At 38.9% G+C, this 12,928-nt stretch overlaps 1 long non-coding RNA gene across 3 annotated transcripts in view; it reads right to left on the bottom strand.

Moving 5' to 3' along the window:
- LOC123614000 (uncharacterized) overlaps positions 1-12,928 on the bottom strand; it is a 287,572-nt gene that overhangs the window by 80,342 nt on the left and 194,302 nt on the right. Inside the window, exon 5 of one of the 3 annotated variants that reach the window (XR_006721457.2) lies at positions 3,684-12,447. The exons of the other annotated variants lie outside the window; for them this stretch is intronic. This is a non-coding gene — a long non-coding RNA (uncharacterized LOC123614000). Of the gene's footprint in view, positions 1-3,683; positions 12,448-12,928 lie in introns of those variants that run through there. 3 annotated transcript variants of the gene reach the window in all.

The raw sequence follows: 12,928 nt of genomic DNA, 5'->3' as shown, positions 1-12,928 counted from the left end.
AAATAATATTTTTAACTTTCTTTAGGTAGGGATTCCTTTTTTAATCATTCTTCCATCATTTACTTTATATCTATCTTAGATCCTGATGTTTTTAAAACAAATTTATTGTGGTATCATTTCTGTACAGTAAGCTACACATATTTCAGATGTACAATTTGATGAATTTTGATAGATGTGTACACCTATGAAATCACCACCACAATCAAGATACCTAATATTTTCATCATTTGCCCAGAGGTGCAAATTTCCAATTCCCAATTTATCCCTTCCCACACCCTTTACCCCCAGGTAACCATGAGTCTGTTCTCTATATCTGTGAGTCTGTTTCTGTTTTATAAATAAGTTCATTTGTGTCTTTTTTTTTTAGATTCCACCTATAAGAGATATCATATGGCAATATCATATGGCTTCTCTTTCTGGCTTACTTCACTTAGAATGATGATCTCCAGGTCCATCCCTGTTGCTGCAAATGGCATTATAATAGATCCCTACTTTTATTTTAAGCTCCTCAGCACAAAATTATATACCCACTGTAAGTTATACCATATACAATGATAATTGATCCATAACTGAAATTTGACTGACTGAATGAATAAAAAAAAAGTCCACAGGCCCAAAGGCTATATGCACAAATTTGGGATGTTTAAAAATTGCCTCAAATTCTTGAGAATGCCAAAATCAGAATGGCTGTTTGCCCAGTTTTATTTAAGGGAAAATACTTTTTCAAGCAAATGCAGTAAAAATGAGTGTAACTATTTCACAGAGGCCTGCCTCCGGCCGATTTCCTTAACTAAGGAGAAAAGTTCATGGAAATCCGTAAAGAAAACGTCTGTCAGAGGTGACAGGAAAACATGAACTCACTTTCCCTCCAGTGGGTGTAATCTCTTAGTGAAGCCAGCTGGCGTTTTACCAAAGTTGTCCTGGTGTCAGGCCTGCTGGTGGTAACTGTGTTCTTCTGATTTAGAAATAGAGGATTGACTCAGAGCCGTCTATGAAATCATTCTGCAGGATGGTAAATCTCAACTTTAACACTGAAATAAGAGGTGAACCATTAGCCCTGTGCTTAACTGGATCTCGGGTTGTCAGTGCGGCCAGGGGAGAAGGTCACCAGGAAGCAAACTCGCGGCTCTCTGCTTGCTGCCGCCGTCTGCGGAAGACGCTCCCATCTGGGGCCCTGTGTGAATGAGTGGTCCATAAGTCCACAAAGTGGTTTTTGAAATCTGAATAAGAGCTCAGCTATCATCTACAAAATTGTGGCTCAACGAGCAGAAATTATGAAGAGATCCTGTTTTCCACTTTGTCTTATTGGCAAGCATCCTTAGCGAAACTGACTCTTTCCATAATAAGCTGTCATCCAGGACAATTGTTTCGGAATATGGTCTCCGTGCTTGATTGCAGGGTCTGCCAGCTTCAGACAGTAGGCATGTGATGCTTAAGCTTCTTCACTTATTGCCTGCTGGTGCACAAATATAGGATTTGGCAATTTCGCCTAAAGCCTTAGTCTCTCCTGCGACACACACCCACTCGGGGAGGTACTGAGGATGCAAGTTTCCACAGGCTCTGAGACAAGAGGAGGCCGATAAAGCCGAAATCAGAGCCGAGGTACAGGCCCGCCTCATGCATAATCACCCCACAAAATACAGTGTGATGGACCCCTTGCTACAGCTGAACTCTGGACTCCCCACCACTGAAATACAAATAAATAAGTAATGGCCAAATCCTCATAACTGCTGAAGAGAAGCAGCTGGTAGCCAAAAGACCACTTTAATAACAGGAATGAAAGTAAAAGCAAAGCTGAGTACAAAAAAGGCTTATATCTGCCTGAAAAAAAGAAGAGAGAGAATTGACGTAACGAAGATGATCAAAGCCACTTCTGTACCACGCTGCCCTGTAGCAGAGGAAGGCAGGAAAAAGGAGGGCACTTCAGAATCGGAAACCATCCTGACACTCCCCGGATAATAGTGCACAATGTATTTTTAAAATCCCTACGTGAACATTCTCTGCCAGGATAGGTATAGAGTTATTTCAATTTCCTCTTGCAGTAGAGGAATCTCTATATAACAAAAATGTTGATGGAACAGCGTTCTTTGTATGGGGCATCCATGTTGACCCTGCTTGGCAGCTAAGTCCTCGTTGAATTTTGTTAACAAAAATGCTTTGCTTTACTATTAACTGCATTCCCAGGTCCTTCCTGATTTAGCAACCTGTCTATTTAGCGAGGCTAGGGTCACTTATGCAATTTTGATGATCTGTGACAGGATTTGAACCCATGTGTGATATAAACAATGATTTATAAGACTTGGTATGTTTGTAAAACTGCGTGGGCAACATTTGGGGCTACATATCAGTGTAAAATCTGCCAGTGTTGGGAAATTTTGGAAGATGTCAGATAACTTTGTTTTCTTTTATAACTTTCTTTGCCCTCACGATGCTCAGCCTTATGAGGAAAGATAAGAGTAAGACTGTAAGATGCAGCATGATGTACTAGAAAAAGAAGCCATTGATGGTCAGAATCCTGGCCTCACCACACCCTGAATTGTCTTGAGAAGCCTGAATCTTTTGAAAATTCGATTTTCTGTTTTATGGTCCCACTTTCCCAGTGGGTTGCAATTAAGATCAAAAGACATAACATCACATAAACACATAATGCTATATAATTGTACAGAAGAGTTTATACCAAGTACCCCCCAAATTTATATAAAGCTATAGATGTTCAAAAATTAAAGATACCTGTTTACCAAGGTGATCAGAGGAGGTTAGTTTTCTGCTGAACCTTGAAGAAAGTTAAGCCTTCCATACACGGAGATGGAAATAGACATTGCAGGTAAAGGGTACAGAGTGTAAAAAGATATGGGGAAATGTACGTATGGCTTGTTCAAAATCTAGAAAGTAGCCTCCTGCAGAGAGCATGGGATATATGGGGTTAAGAAAAGTGTCTATATTTTAAATGGAAAAACTTCCCATCTTTTCATTTCAAATGTTATTTACAGCAATACAAACAACTCATCTACCACGTCACATCTAAATGGGTAAATATTTACAGCTCAATCTGTATTTTGGCTTTTTAACACAATAGTCCCCAGTGTAGACCATAGTAACATCAACCATAAAAAATTCAAAATAGTTTCCCAATTTCCTTTGCTGTTCTTTGCTATAATGGATGATTTTTTTATGTTAATGTTTCTATTGTTTTAATATTCTGGCTTTTCTCATTCATATTCTAAGAGATTATTGTTAGTGCTAACTCATTTGATTTATCATTTAGAGAAAGCTCTTGTTCAAAAAGTCACACGGGATATTAAATGATGATTGTCTGCAATGACTTCCTTCTCAACATCTGCAAAGACAATTTTGCCTTTTCTTTTTCCACTTAACTCTGAATGAGAGATCTTAAATATACATAAATAGGCTGCATATTGGCTTACAGAATATCTTCTTAAAATCTAGGATGTTAAAAGACAAAGTTTCTAGTGCTTATTTTTCTGGTTGAAGTAAAAATACACACATGTGTACCAAGATAACACTGAAGTATGATACATACAATCTCTCCCAAAATGCTAGTTAATACTGTATAATTAAAATATTTCTCTTCCCTTTCATGTTATTTTTATTTTATATTTATAGAGTTTTATAGTTTATCGACTGCTCTTAATTTCAGAGAATATTTATTTCTTCTTGACCACAGAATCATGAAAATACAAGCAAGAAACAATGAAGTTACTACTTTAAAATAAACTTTAAGCTTGTTAAGCCCTCTTCCAAATAGAAATACTTAACATTAGAAATACTATGTGACAATTCCAACTGTATTTTTAATGGGCATATTGCCCATTGGGACTTTACAACACTGAAGTTATGGTAAATAGGATAATCTTAAATTAAAATGACATCTCAAAACAATGTAGCATAAACAAAACATAATTATTTTATTTTATCTTTAGAAATGACACTATGGACAGCAAACAATTCAAAATGTTACCTTCTTTGGTTTTTTTTTTTGCCACCTTGTGATAGTATCTGCTATTTTCCTGGATGCCAACAAGACGTTGATTCATCCACTCCATAAACATTTATTAACCACTACCGTATGCCAGTCATAGGACCAAGACCTGGGTAGGAGAGGTGGAACTATAAAACTTAATAAGCTATATTCCTTGCCTTGGATAATCTCAAATAACAGTAGAAGAACCAAGAACATAAACAAATAATTCTAACAGAATTTGATCCAAACTGTAAGATAGGTCCATACAGAGCATTACATAAGTACACAGGAAGGAACAACCCCCTCTATCTTCATATGAGATGACATTTTAGCTGGATCATAAAGAATGAGTGGGAACCTAACAAATAAAAAAGAAGATAAAGAATTATTCAAGGAAAAGACAATCACTCAGACAATAGCACAGAGCCGTGAGCGCATGGTGTATTTATAGGAAGGCTAGATTGCTTGGTAAGAGGGTAGAGTGAGACCGGAGAAGAACCATGTCTTCCAACCTAAGAACACTAGATTTCATCCTCTAATCTGTAGACAGTGGGGAGTGGGAGTCAATGAAGTTTTCCAAGCAGAGAGATGACAGGCTGATCACACGACGACCATGGCCGTGGGAAGGGCTGACACGTACAAGGCCCAGACGCTAGTGCAGGCATTATTCTGCATGCCCATGTTTTATAATATGATTCGTTCCTATGACAACTCCTGGCAACATTCCCATAAGATTAGTACTGCGGTACCTATTTTACAGATATGGAAATCAAGGCACAGAAAATGGAAATAAACTGCCAAAGGTCACTACAGGCAGTCCACCTGTGATTTAAGCCCAGCAGTCGAGTGCTCACACTCCCAATCACTAGAACATAATGCATCATCACGCTTTCGTTTTAGAATAACCGAGCAGTGGTCGGGAAGATGGATTGAGTGGGAGAGAGAATGAGTACATTTAGGAGACTGTGTATTCATTCAATAAATATCGAGAGAGTGCCTACAGTTTGTCAGTCTCTAATTTAGATGCAGGAAAAAAACAGCAGTGGACAAAATAATGTCCCTCCTTTCACAGAGCTTTTGTAGAATAGTCCGAAGATGGTGAGTGTCTAAACTAAGCTAGAGATAATGTTAGATCGAGAACAGGGAACCAAATCAAGAGGTAATTAGGCAGCATCAATGGACAGGCCTCGGTGACATACGAAAAGTGAACGAAAACGGGCGGAAACCCAGGAAGATTCTTAAAAAAGAGTTTTATAAAGTGGGTCACTGGTTGGATAGTGATGCCAACTTAAGGCAAATCAGTTTAGGAAAAAGACAAAGGATTTAAACATGGGTTGAAATGAAGCTTCCTTTGGGACATCCAAATAGGGATATGGGTCCAAAGACCCTTTTCAAATATTTTTGAGTAAATATTTAAAGATATTTTCATACTATTTTATACTCTTGCCAACATAAAGAGTTCTAAGAGTTATAATGTGCAAATAGCAAATCAGCACTCTGTTAATAACATATGCTTATTAAGTGTTTACCACAGCCAAGAACAGGGCCAGGCACTGGGTCTTGATGGCGAGCAGGGCAGACCCGGGGCCTGGCTTTCAGTCACGATGGAAGACTGGGCATATGCCTCTGCTTCAGGTCCCATTAACATGGATATAAAGAGGTATTTACAAAAGAAGAACAAAAATCATTAACAGTGCAGAAAAACTAGAGAGCAGGCCCTCACTGGACCAGTGAATCTTAGGGCCACCTACATTGCTGACAGTGAATGGGATCAGATGGACAGAAGAACTGCCGAAGAAACTGCAGCCCAGGCATCGGGGGGAAGCACGCTTGTCCAGGGGAGCACTGGAGAGGCTGTGGGGCCCGAGTTCACAAGCACCCAGGGCCGCAGTGAGCTGTAGCCAGCAGACAGGTGAGGCCCTTAACACGGCACTTCACACAACTGCACTAGTTGCTTGCTACCCGCCGGACGGCAGCAAAACCAGAAAACCAGGTTGCTGTGACCTGGAGAAGGTGACGCATTTCCCTGAGAGACGTGGGGCCACCCTGCAGCCCTCCTCCCAAGAGAGAACCCCCCTTACCTGGGCTGTCCCCACCCACCGGCTCACTCTGCCTCGTACGTGGAAAATGGCCCAGGTCAGTGTCCTCTGCAGGGACACAGCTCTCAAGGGAAATGATGCACATAACTCTGTGCAGAACGTACCAGCTACCGACGTGAACCAACACAGCTCTCCGGTTGCAAAGAGACAACCAAGGATCCCTGACAGGGAAGCCAAGACAAAACAAGCAATTCAAGCGTGGTGTGCTGGTGAGGACCATGGATTCTGGGAGCAGATTACCTGAACTTAAATTCCAACTGGGTCACTTACTAGCTGTATGGCGCTTGGTAAGTTACTTAACCTCTCTTTGTTTCAGTTTCCTCATCTGTAAAATGGGAATAATAATAGGATCTATCTTAGAGGGTTGCTATGACAAACAGATGACTTGATATTCTAACTATGTTCAATAGTGCCTGGCACATAATAATAACTACATAACCACGTATATATATAACTATATATGTATATGTAACTATATATATTAGTTAAATTTTAAAAAGAGTGTAAATGATCCCAACAGGCACAGATATAATTCAGGCAACAAAAGAAAACTTTAAAAATATTTAAATTAGTATCTCCAGAGGCATCTGAAAGGCTTTTGTTACTATAAAACATGAATGACTTGCCAGAAAAAGGACCAAAGAACAAGAAATTACACTTGGAAATTAAACATATAACTGCCCAAATTAAAAAAAAAATTCTATAGTGGAGAAAATAATAAACTGATCAGGGCTGAAAGGAAAGAGATGAAAATATATAAGAAAACTTAAGAATAAGGGAGTCTAGATTTATATTAAAATTAATTTACTAAGAGTTCCAAGTGGAGAGAATTGAGGCAATGGAAGGGAGATAAAATCCAAGAAATAAGAGAAAGAAAATTTACCTGGGCTGGAAAAAAAAACAATACACAATATAAATCTTCACGTGGAAAGAATTCACTGAGTGCCAAGCAGGACAAATACAGAAAATATTCTTTTTTGAAGGGGTGAGGGGGGTGTATGCATGGAACATATTATCTACAAAGGAACATAAATCAAACAGACATCAGACATTTCATAACAACTGGTGAATGCTAGAAAACACTGGGGCAGTGTTTTCAAAGTTATTAGGGAAAAAGTTTTGAACCTGGAGTTCTTCTAGCTAGTAAAACTATTGGTGAAAAGTAAGGGCAAAATAAACAAATTTTTAAACATGCCAGAGTTCAGAAAGCATACTACTTGTGAACGCAATATAAACAAAAGTTTTTTGAGCTTTAAAGGAAAAAAATTACTTAAGTAGGTCATCTAGAAGAATGAAAAAGAATCTAAGGAAGGAGACATCACAGGATAGGAAAACAGGGAAGGAAGCGATGGAGTCAGAAAGATTAAAACAGAACCTACACGGAAAGATTTGCCTCAGTGAAGTTTACAAGAGGTATGACTGCATGATTTCATCTCTTCTAAATGTCTCCGTCTATACCAGTTGGTCCTAAAATTAAATATACTTACATGCCTATAATATTTGAAAAGCTATTTTTTGTTTTCAGTTTTTAATCAATCTGTAGACAAAACTTGGAAAGTCTAGTAATAGTTACAAAATGCTAATTTCCTCACTTTCCTTATGGCTAGTTAGTAGATACCATCTAAGCTGACAAACTGAAAAATAAGCAATGAATATACTGCTAGTAAAAACAGCATGATGCTAGAACCTGGGCCATGGAGATGAGACAGGATTGCAGGACATTGGGTTAGTTGTTGTCGAGAGACTCAAGATAACTTTGGGATATTGTTGCTATGTTGGGGGAGGTTTAACGTGACTGGGGAGACTCACATAAATAAAGGACTCCCCCACCTCCTCTGTTGTCACACAGCTGCTTCTTCCTCATTCTTCAGCTTAAAGGTCTTCCTTAAAAGTTCTTCCCAGACTATTCCGTCTAAAGTGGCATATTATTCTGCAAGCACCTAATCCTGGGTAAACAGATTTTTGATACCTCTTACATAAATCCAATGTCTAGAGAAAACGGCATAAGGTAACGTAGGTGTTGCCTGATCTGATTCTTCAACAGCAATGAATGAAGTGATGCCACATTATGAGTCCATTTTATTCAACCGAGTTTTTACATCTAGGACCAAAGACACTTACTTCCATAAATCTGAGAACATTTCCTAGACGGTGAATATCTTCCTGATTCCTTATAGTCACTATTTAGGGATGGTTATACACCTGTGATAGCTCAGAAAACACATAAAGAGTCATCCTGGAAAGGAACTTAGATGAATCAAAACGGAGTTTCAACCCATTAGTAAATGGCAATGCCAAAAACAGTTACTACAAGAAACTGGGGTATCAGTTGAGTACAGACATCAGTCAGTAATTTTTACAGAGAAAATGCAGATGTTCGGTTAATCTGGAAAATCAATTATGAGGGCTTTATAATATATATATATATTATTGTCTATAAAAACTATATATCCATTTTATTTTACTATCCATATACTCTATATTTCACTGTATGTAATCTATAAATTTATAGTTATTTCAAAGAGAACAACCCTTGCTTAATGGTGAAGCCACTATTGACAAATAGACTGCAAACTGAATAAGCTCTATTTCTGTTTCAGTTGTAATACAGGAGCCTTCGTGCAAAGTCAGAGATAAAAGAAGAACAAGGGTCTTCTTTCGGAATCAATTTCCCTAATGGGTAACAAAGCTATTCAAACCATCTCTCTCACTTATGAGTCAGAGAATTTATTTTCTCAGAGCTGATCCATATTGAATGAAGGCAACATCTCTGTGTAAATACAAACACCTGCAAAAGAAAACGTGCCAGAGGTCATCCCTGACTGTCAGTACTCTGGAAGATAGCAGTTGGTCAGAGCAGTTGTTCATGCAGAGCAGAAGGATGACTCTGAAGGATTAAAACAAGAACTGGGTAAGCATGGTGGGATAAGAGGCATGGTGAACATCTAATATTAGAACACTGTCCAAAAAGCAAGAGAGATGAGTGTACTGAGAATCTTGAAAGAAGGAGGTTTTTTTCCCTAAGGGAGAGATTTGAAGGAAGGAAATAAAAGAGAATGGGCAACACCTGCTTTAGGATATTTTCTACCGGTGGCCCTAACATGCAGGACAATAAGTGCAGTACACAAACCAGGCGGCCTCATTTGAAGTCCCAACTCTGCCATTTTCCACTTGAAAGTCATTAGGGAGTGCCTTCACCTCTTCTAGCCTAACTTAGACCTGACTGACTACCAGCACGGTGTAAACAATAAATAAAAAGAGTTGACCAGAAACAGGGGTTGCCAATGTTTAGAAGATAGAAGCCTCTTAGATTCAACAGAGTCCAAAGATCAAGACAGCCTCACTGGTGGCTGTGGAAATGCAAATCTGAACAAGGAGGTACCAGTATTCATCCATCAGATGAATGAAAATGGAAAGAACCAGTAATGCCCAGTGCTGGCAAGCATGCAGGGAAACAGGCTTTTTCATACATTGTCGGTGAACGGCTGTAACAGTTTTGGAAGGTATTATGGCAATATCTTCTAAGATTTAAAAATGGGCATTTCCAACCACTCAGCAAATTTCACATCTAGGATATAAAAGCAATGGTACATATCAAATAAGTTCAAAGGTGTACTGCAAAATTATTTGTAAACGCATAAACGCATAAATCCATCAATTGAATAAATTATGCTGATATGTCATTTAACACTAAGTATCTCTTGAAAGTCATATAAGGGTATATATGTTTGAGTTTAGAAAGCTGTGCATGATATATTGAGTGCATGAAGAATAACCTTATTTATATCTTTATATATATTTGAATGAACACAAGGGGAAATGGGAAGTGAGGCGGGTACCTCCATCATCTCGGGGTAGGGGAGGTACAGCTAGAGTGATGGTGAGAGTCTACTGATTCCTTCATCCTTTCATAAAAGACATTAACTTTTCCAACCCAAAACACATTTTTAAAAGGAAATAAAAGAAAATCCATTATAGTTTTTAAATTACAATTAATTTGATGGTTTACAATTAAAAAGTTGGAGGATTGAAACGGGATCAAAAAAAGCTGTCCTAACATAATTATCAAAAATGATCTTTAGTATATATATCTGCAGACCTTATGAAGATATTTATATATTATACAATAAACAACAAAAATAAAGGGCAATTTCAGGCTTTTAATTTGTGATGTTTCATGTTATATCGTTTACTAGCATTACATTATGCCTATCACAAATATCTACCGGAAAGATTAAAAAGAATAGTAATGCCATCATTTAAATGTGCCTCTCTACTGTTGATAGTTTTTTTTATTTTAAAAGCATGTTCCACCTAATAGAAAAGGCACCACATTGTAGAAAACTTTCAGAATATGAAAAAGCACAAAGAAGAACACAAAAATTTCCTGCATCTTAATTTCTTTATCCATTTTTTTCCTTTGTAGCATAGGATGCATCCTTCTGGGAATCCATCCATTCATCCATTCATATCTATGTCTCTATCTAATTGATAGTTCATAATTTTTAAACCATCACAACGTTACATATAGCTTTGAAACCTGATTCTTTTCACTTGAGAATACCAGAAACAATTTCTTACTGTTGTCTCCTACAGTATCATTTTTAGGGGCCACACAGCATTCCTTTGCACAGATGTGCAATAATTTATTCAGCTAGTCATTTATGACTAGATATTTGGGCTACGTGTACACAGAAGAAAAATATGTGCAGCACTTCTACCTGAATTTTTATGAATGCTTTCTAACAGAGCTTTTAATTACTACTTTTTTTGGTAAAAAAAAAGAGTCCTCCTGAGTCTTACATGGGGAAAAACAGATGGACATGGTGGCAAAGAGGGTCCCTGGGTCTCCAGGGATGCCAGAGGGCAAAGCCGTTTGAACCCTACCAAGACCAACGCCACCACACTGCAACCTGGGGCAAGGATGCTGAAGATCCTATAGCCAGCTCTTCATTTTGCAGTGGACTTGAGTGAAATGATGATGATTGTTGACCCAACAAACTATAACAGCCTTCCCTAAGTCCTTGGGGACCTTTGTGCAAATGTGTATTTAGGGACTTTTCAGTATGGCTTTATTAATAGTTGGACAGTCCTCTCAGCTCCGAAGGAGCCATTCATTACAAATTATAGTGTAAATTCTGTGAGGGTCTCACTTTATATACCCCAGGTATTGGAGACTGTCACATCAGCACTGTGGCCCTTCATCACAGCAGCAAGTAGTGCTCTAACTTCTGAACAACGCGTCCATAGTATCCAGAGCAAACTGGCAATTTTGTCTGAAATTCGTTGCTCCCCCTACTTTTCTCCCTTTAACATAATGTATTGAATTCCTTCTCTAAGACATATAAAATAACGTGTGTGGTTCCTTGGTATCTGTATCTCTAATTTTTCTGATCCACTTCTGTAGATTTTAAAACTATAGTAAACCTTTTTGTATACGTAATAAACAGTCTTTACAATGACTAAAATAAGGTTTGGTAAATATATTTCTACAAATCTTACACTGTTCAATAGCTCATTACTGATAGTTCGGGTAGTAAATGAGGAACTTCGAAACCTCATCACTAACTTTGGGGGCTTTACGAGGTCGATGGCATATTTTCACTGACACATTTTCCACTGCCCCATCCCCCCCAGTAACACTGCAAAAAGCAGGAACCAGGGCAAACTTTCACTGCAGTCTCACCCGGTGCCCAGTGCTTTCTCCTTCATAACCAAGTTCCGCTGAGACACTTACGGGGGCTAAATTACAATGTTTTGCCAGCGTAGATCTCATTTTGAGTTATCTTCTTTGTTCTACAGACCTAATCTGGAGGCCTGAACTTCCCAGGCCTGTGATATGTCGCCGGAGGAGCACACAAGGGTTTAAATTGTATCTTTTCAATGCGTTCTGGCACCGCCGCCCGGAGCCAATACTTGCTTTTTAACTGGCAACCTGCCTCCCACGAATGGAGGGAGCAGATTGCCTCTTTGCTGAATACTTAGACGAGGTACTGATATAACAACAGTGGACAAGCAGCTGGGAGCGGGGCTGTCAGCCTGTCACACACTGACAAATCTGTTGTTCATATTCAGGCAGGATGTGTGTGTTCGGTCGCCATCAGTATCATCCATCTCGCGCGGGCGGTGCGAGGGAGCCCCCCCACCCCGCGTGTCCATGGACCGCGCTGTCATTACATCCCTCTGAAGAAGCTCAGCTGAGCAACTCATTTGCTTTTTTATTCCGGGGCCTGGCAAATGAGACAAGTGAGACAGCCAGCTCAATTTTTGTTTCTCTTTCTTCGTTCAACATAGCCTGTATTGCCATTTCACGTCACATACATAAAAGCATAACTCTCAACAGCTCCAAACCGCTCTTCTGAAAATCTGCAAGGCAGAGGAAGGGCAAATATGACAAATATTAAAGTGCTGTTGTTTGAGAAGGGGGAAAAATCATTTGAATGCAATGTGGGCTGAGTTTTTTTGTTTTCGGGTTTTTTGTGGAGGTTTTTGGGCAGGGTTCAGGCAAGGCTGACTTTCAGAATGATTTCTAGCAAATTTCCCCCAGAGCCACTGCATTTGTAACACTCAGGCTCTCACTCTCTGCAGATTCATTTCAGGCTGAATGTGGAGCCCACCTGAGACTAAATTTACAATTCCCAGGCCAAACCATATCTAAATTTATACGGGCCCCTGTAAATCAATGAAATACATTTTCTTTTTTTTTTTTTTAATGTAGGCATTTGGAGGAATTTAAAGGTGATTGAGGCTATATTCCAGAGTTTCTGATACAGTGCTGTTTACCATTTGTGGGGCCTTACCTGGAAAATTTAAAAACAAAATTCTGGCTATGAATTATTGATTTGCA

Source organism: Camelus bactrianus, chromosome 23, assembly GCF_048773025.1.
Source record: "Camelus bactrianus isolate YW-2024 breed Bactrian camel chromosome 23, ASM4877302v1, whole genome shotgun sequence".
NCBI classification, from domain to species: Eukaryota; Metazoa; Chordata; class Mammalia; order Artiodactyla; family Camelidae; genus Camelus; species Camelus bactrianus.
This window is presented reverse-complemented; position numbering and strand designations above follow the sequence as displayed.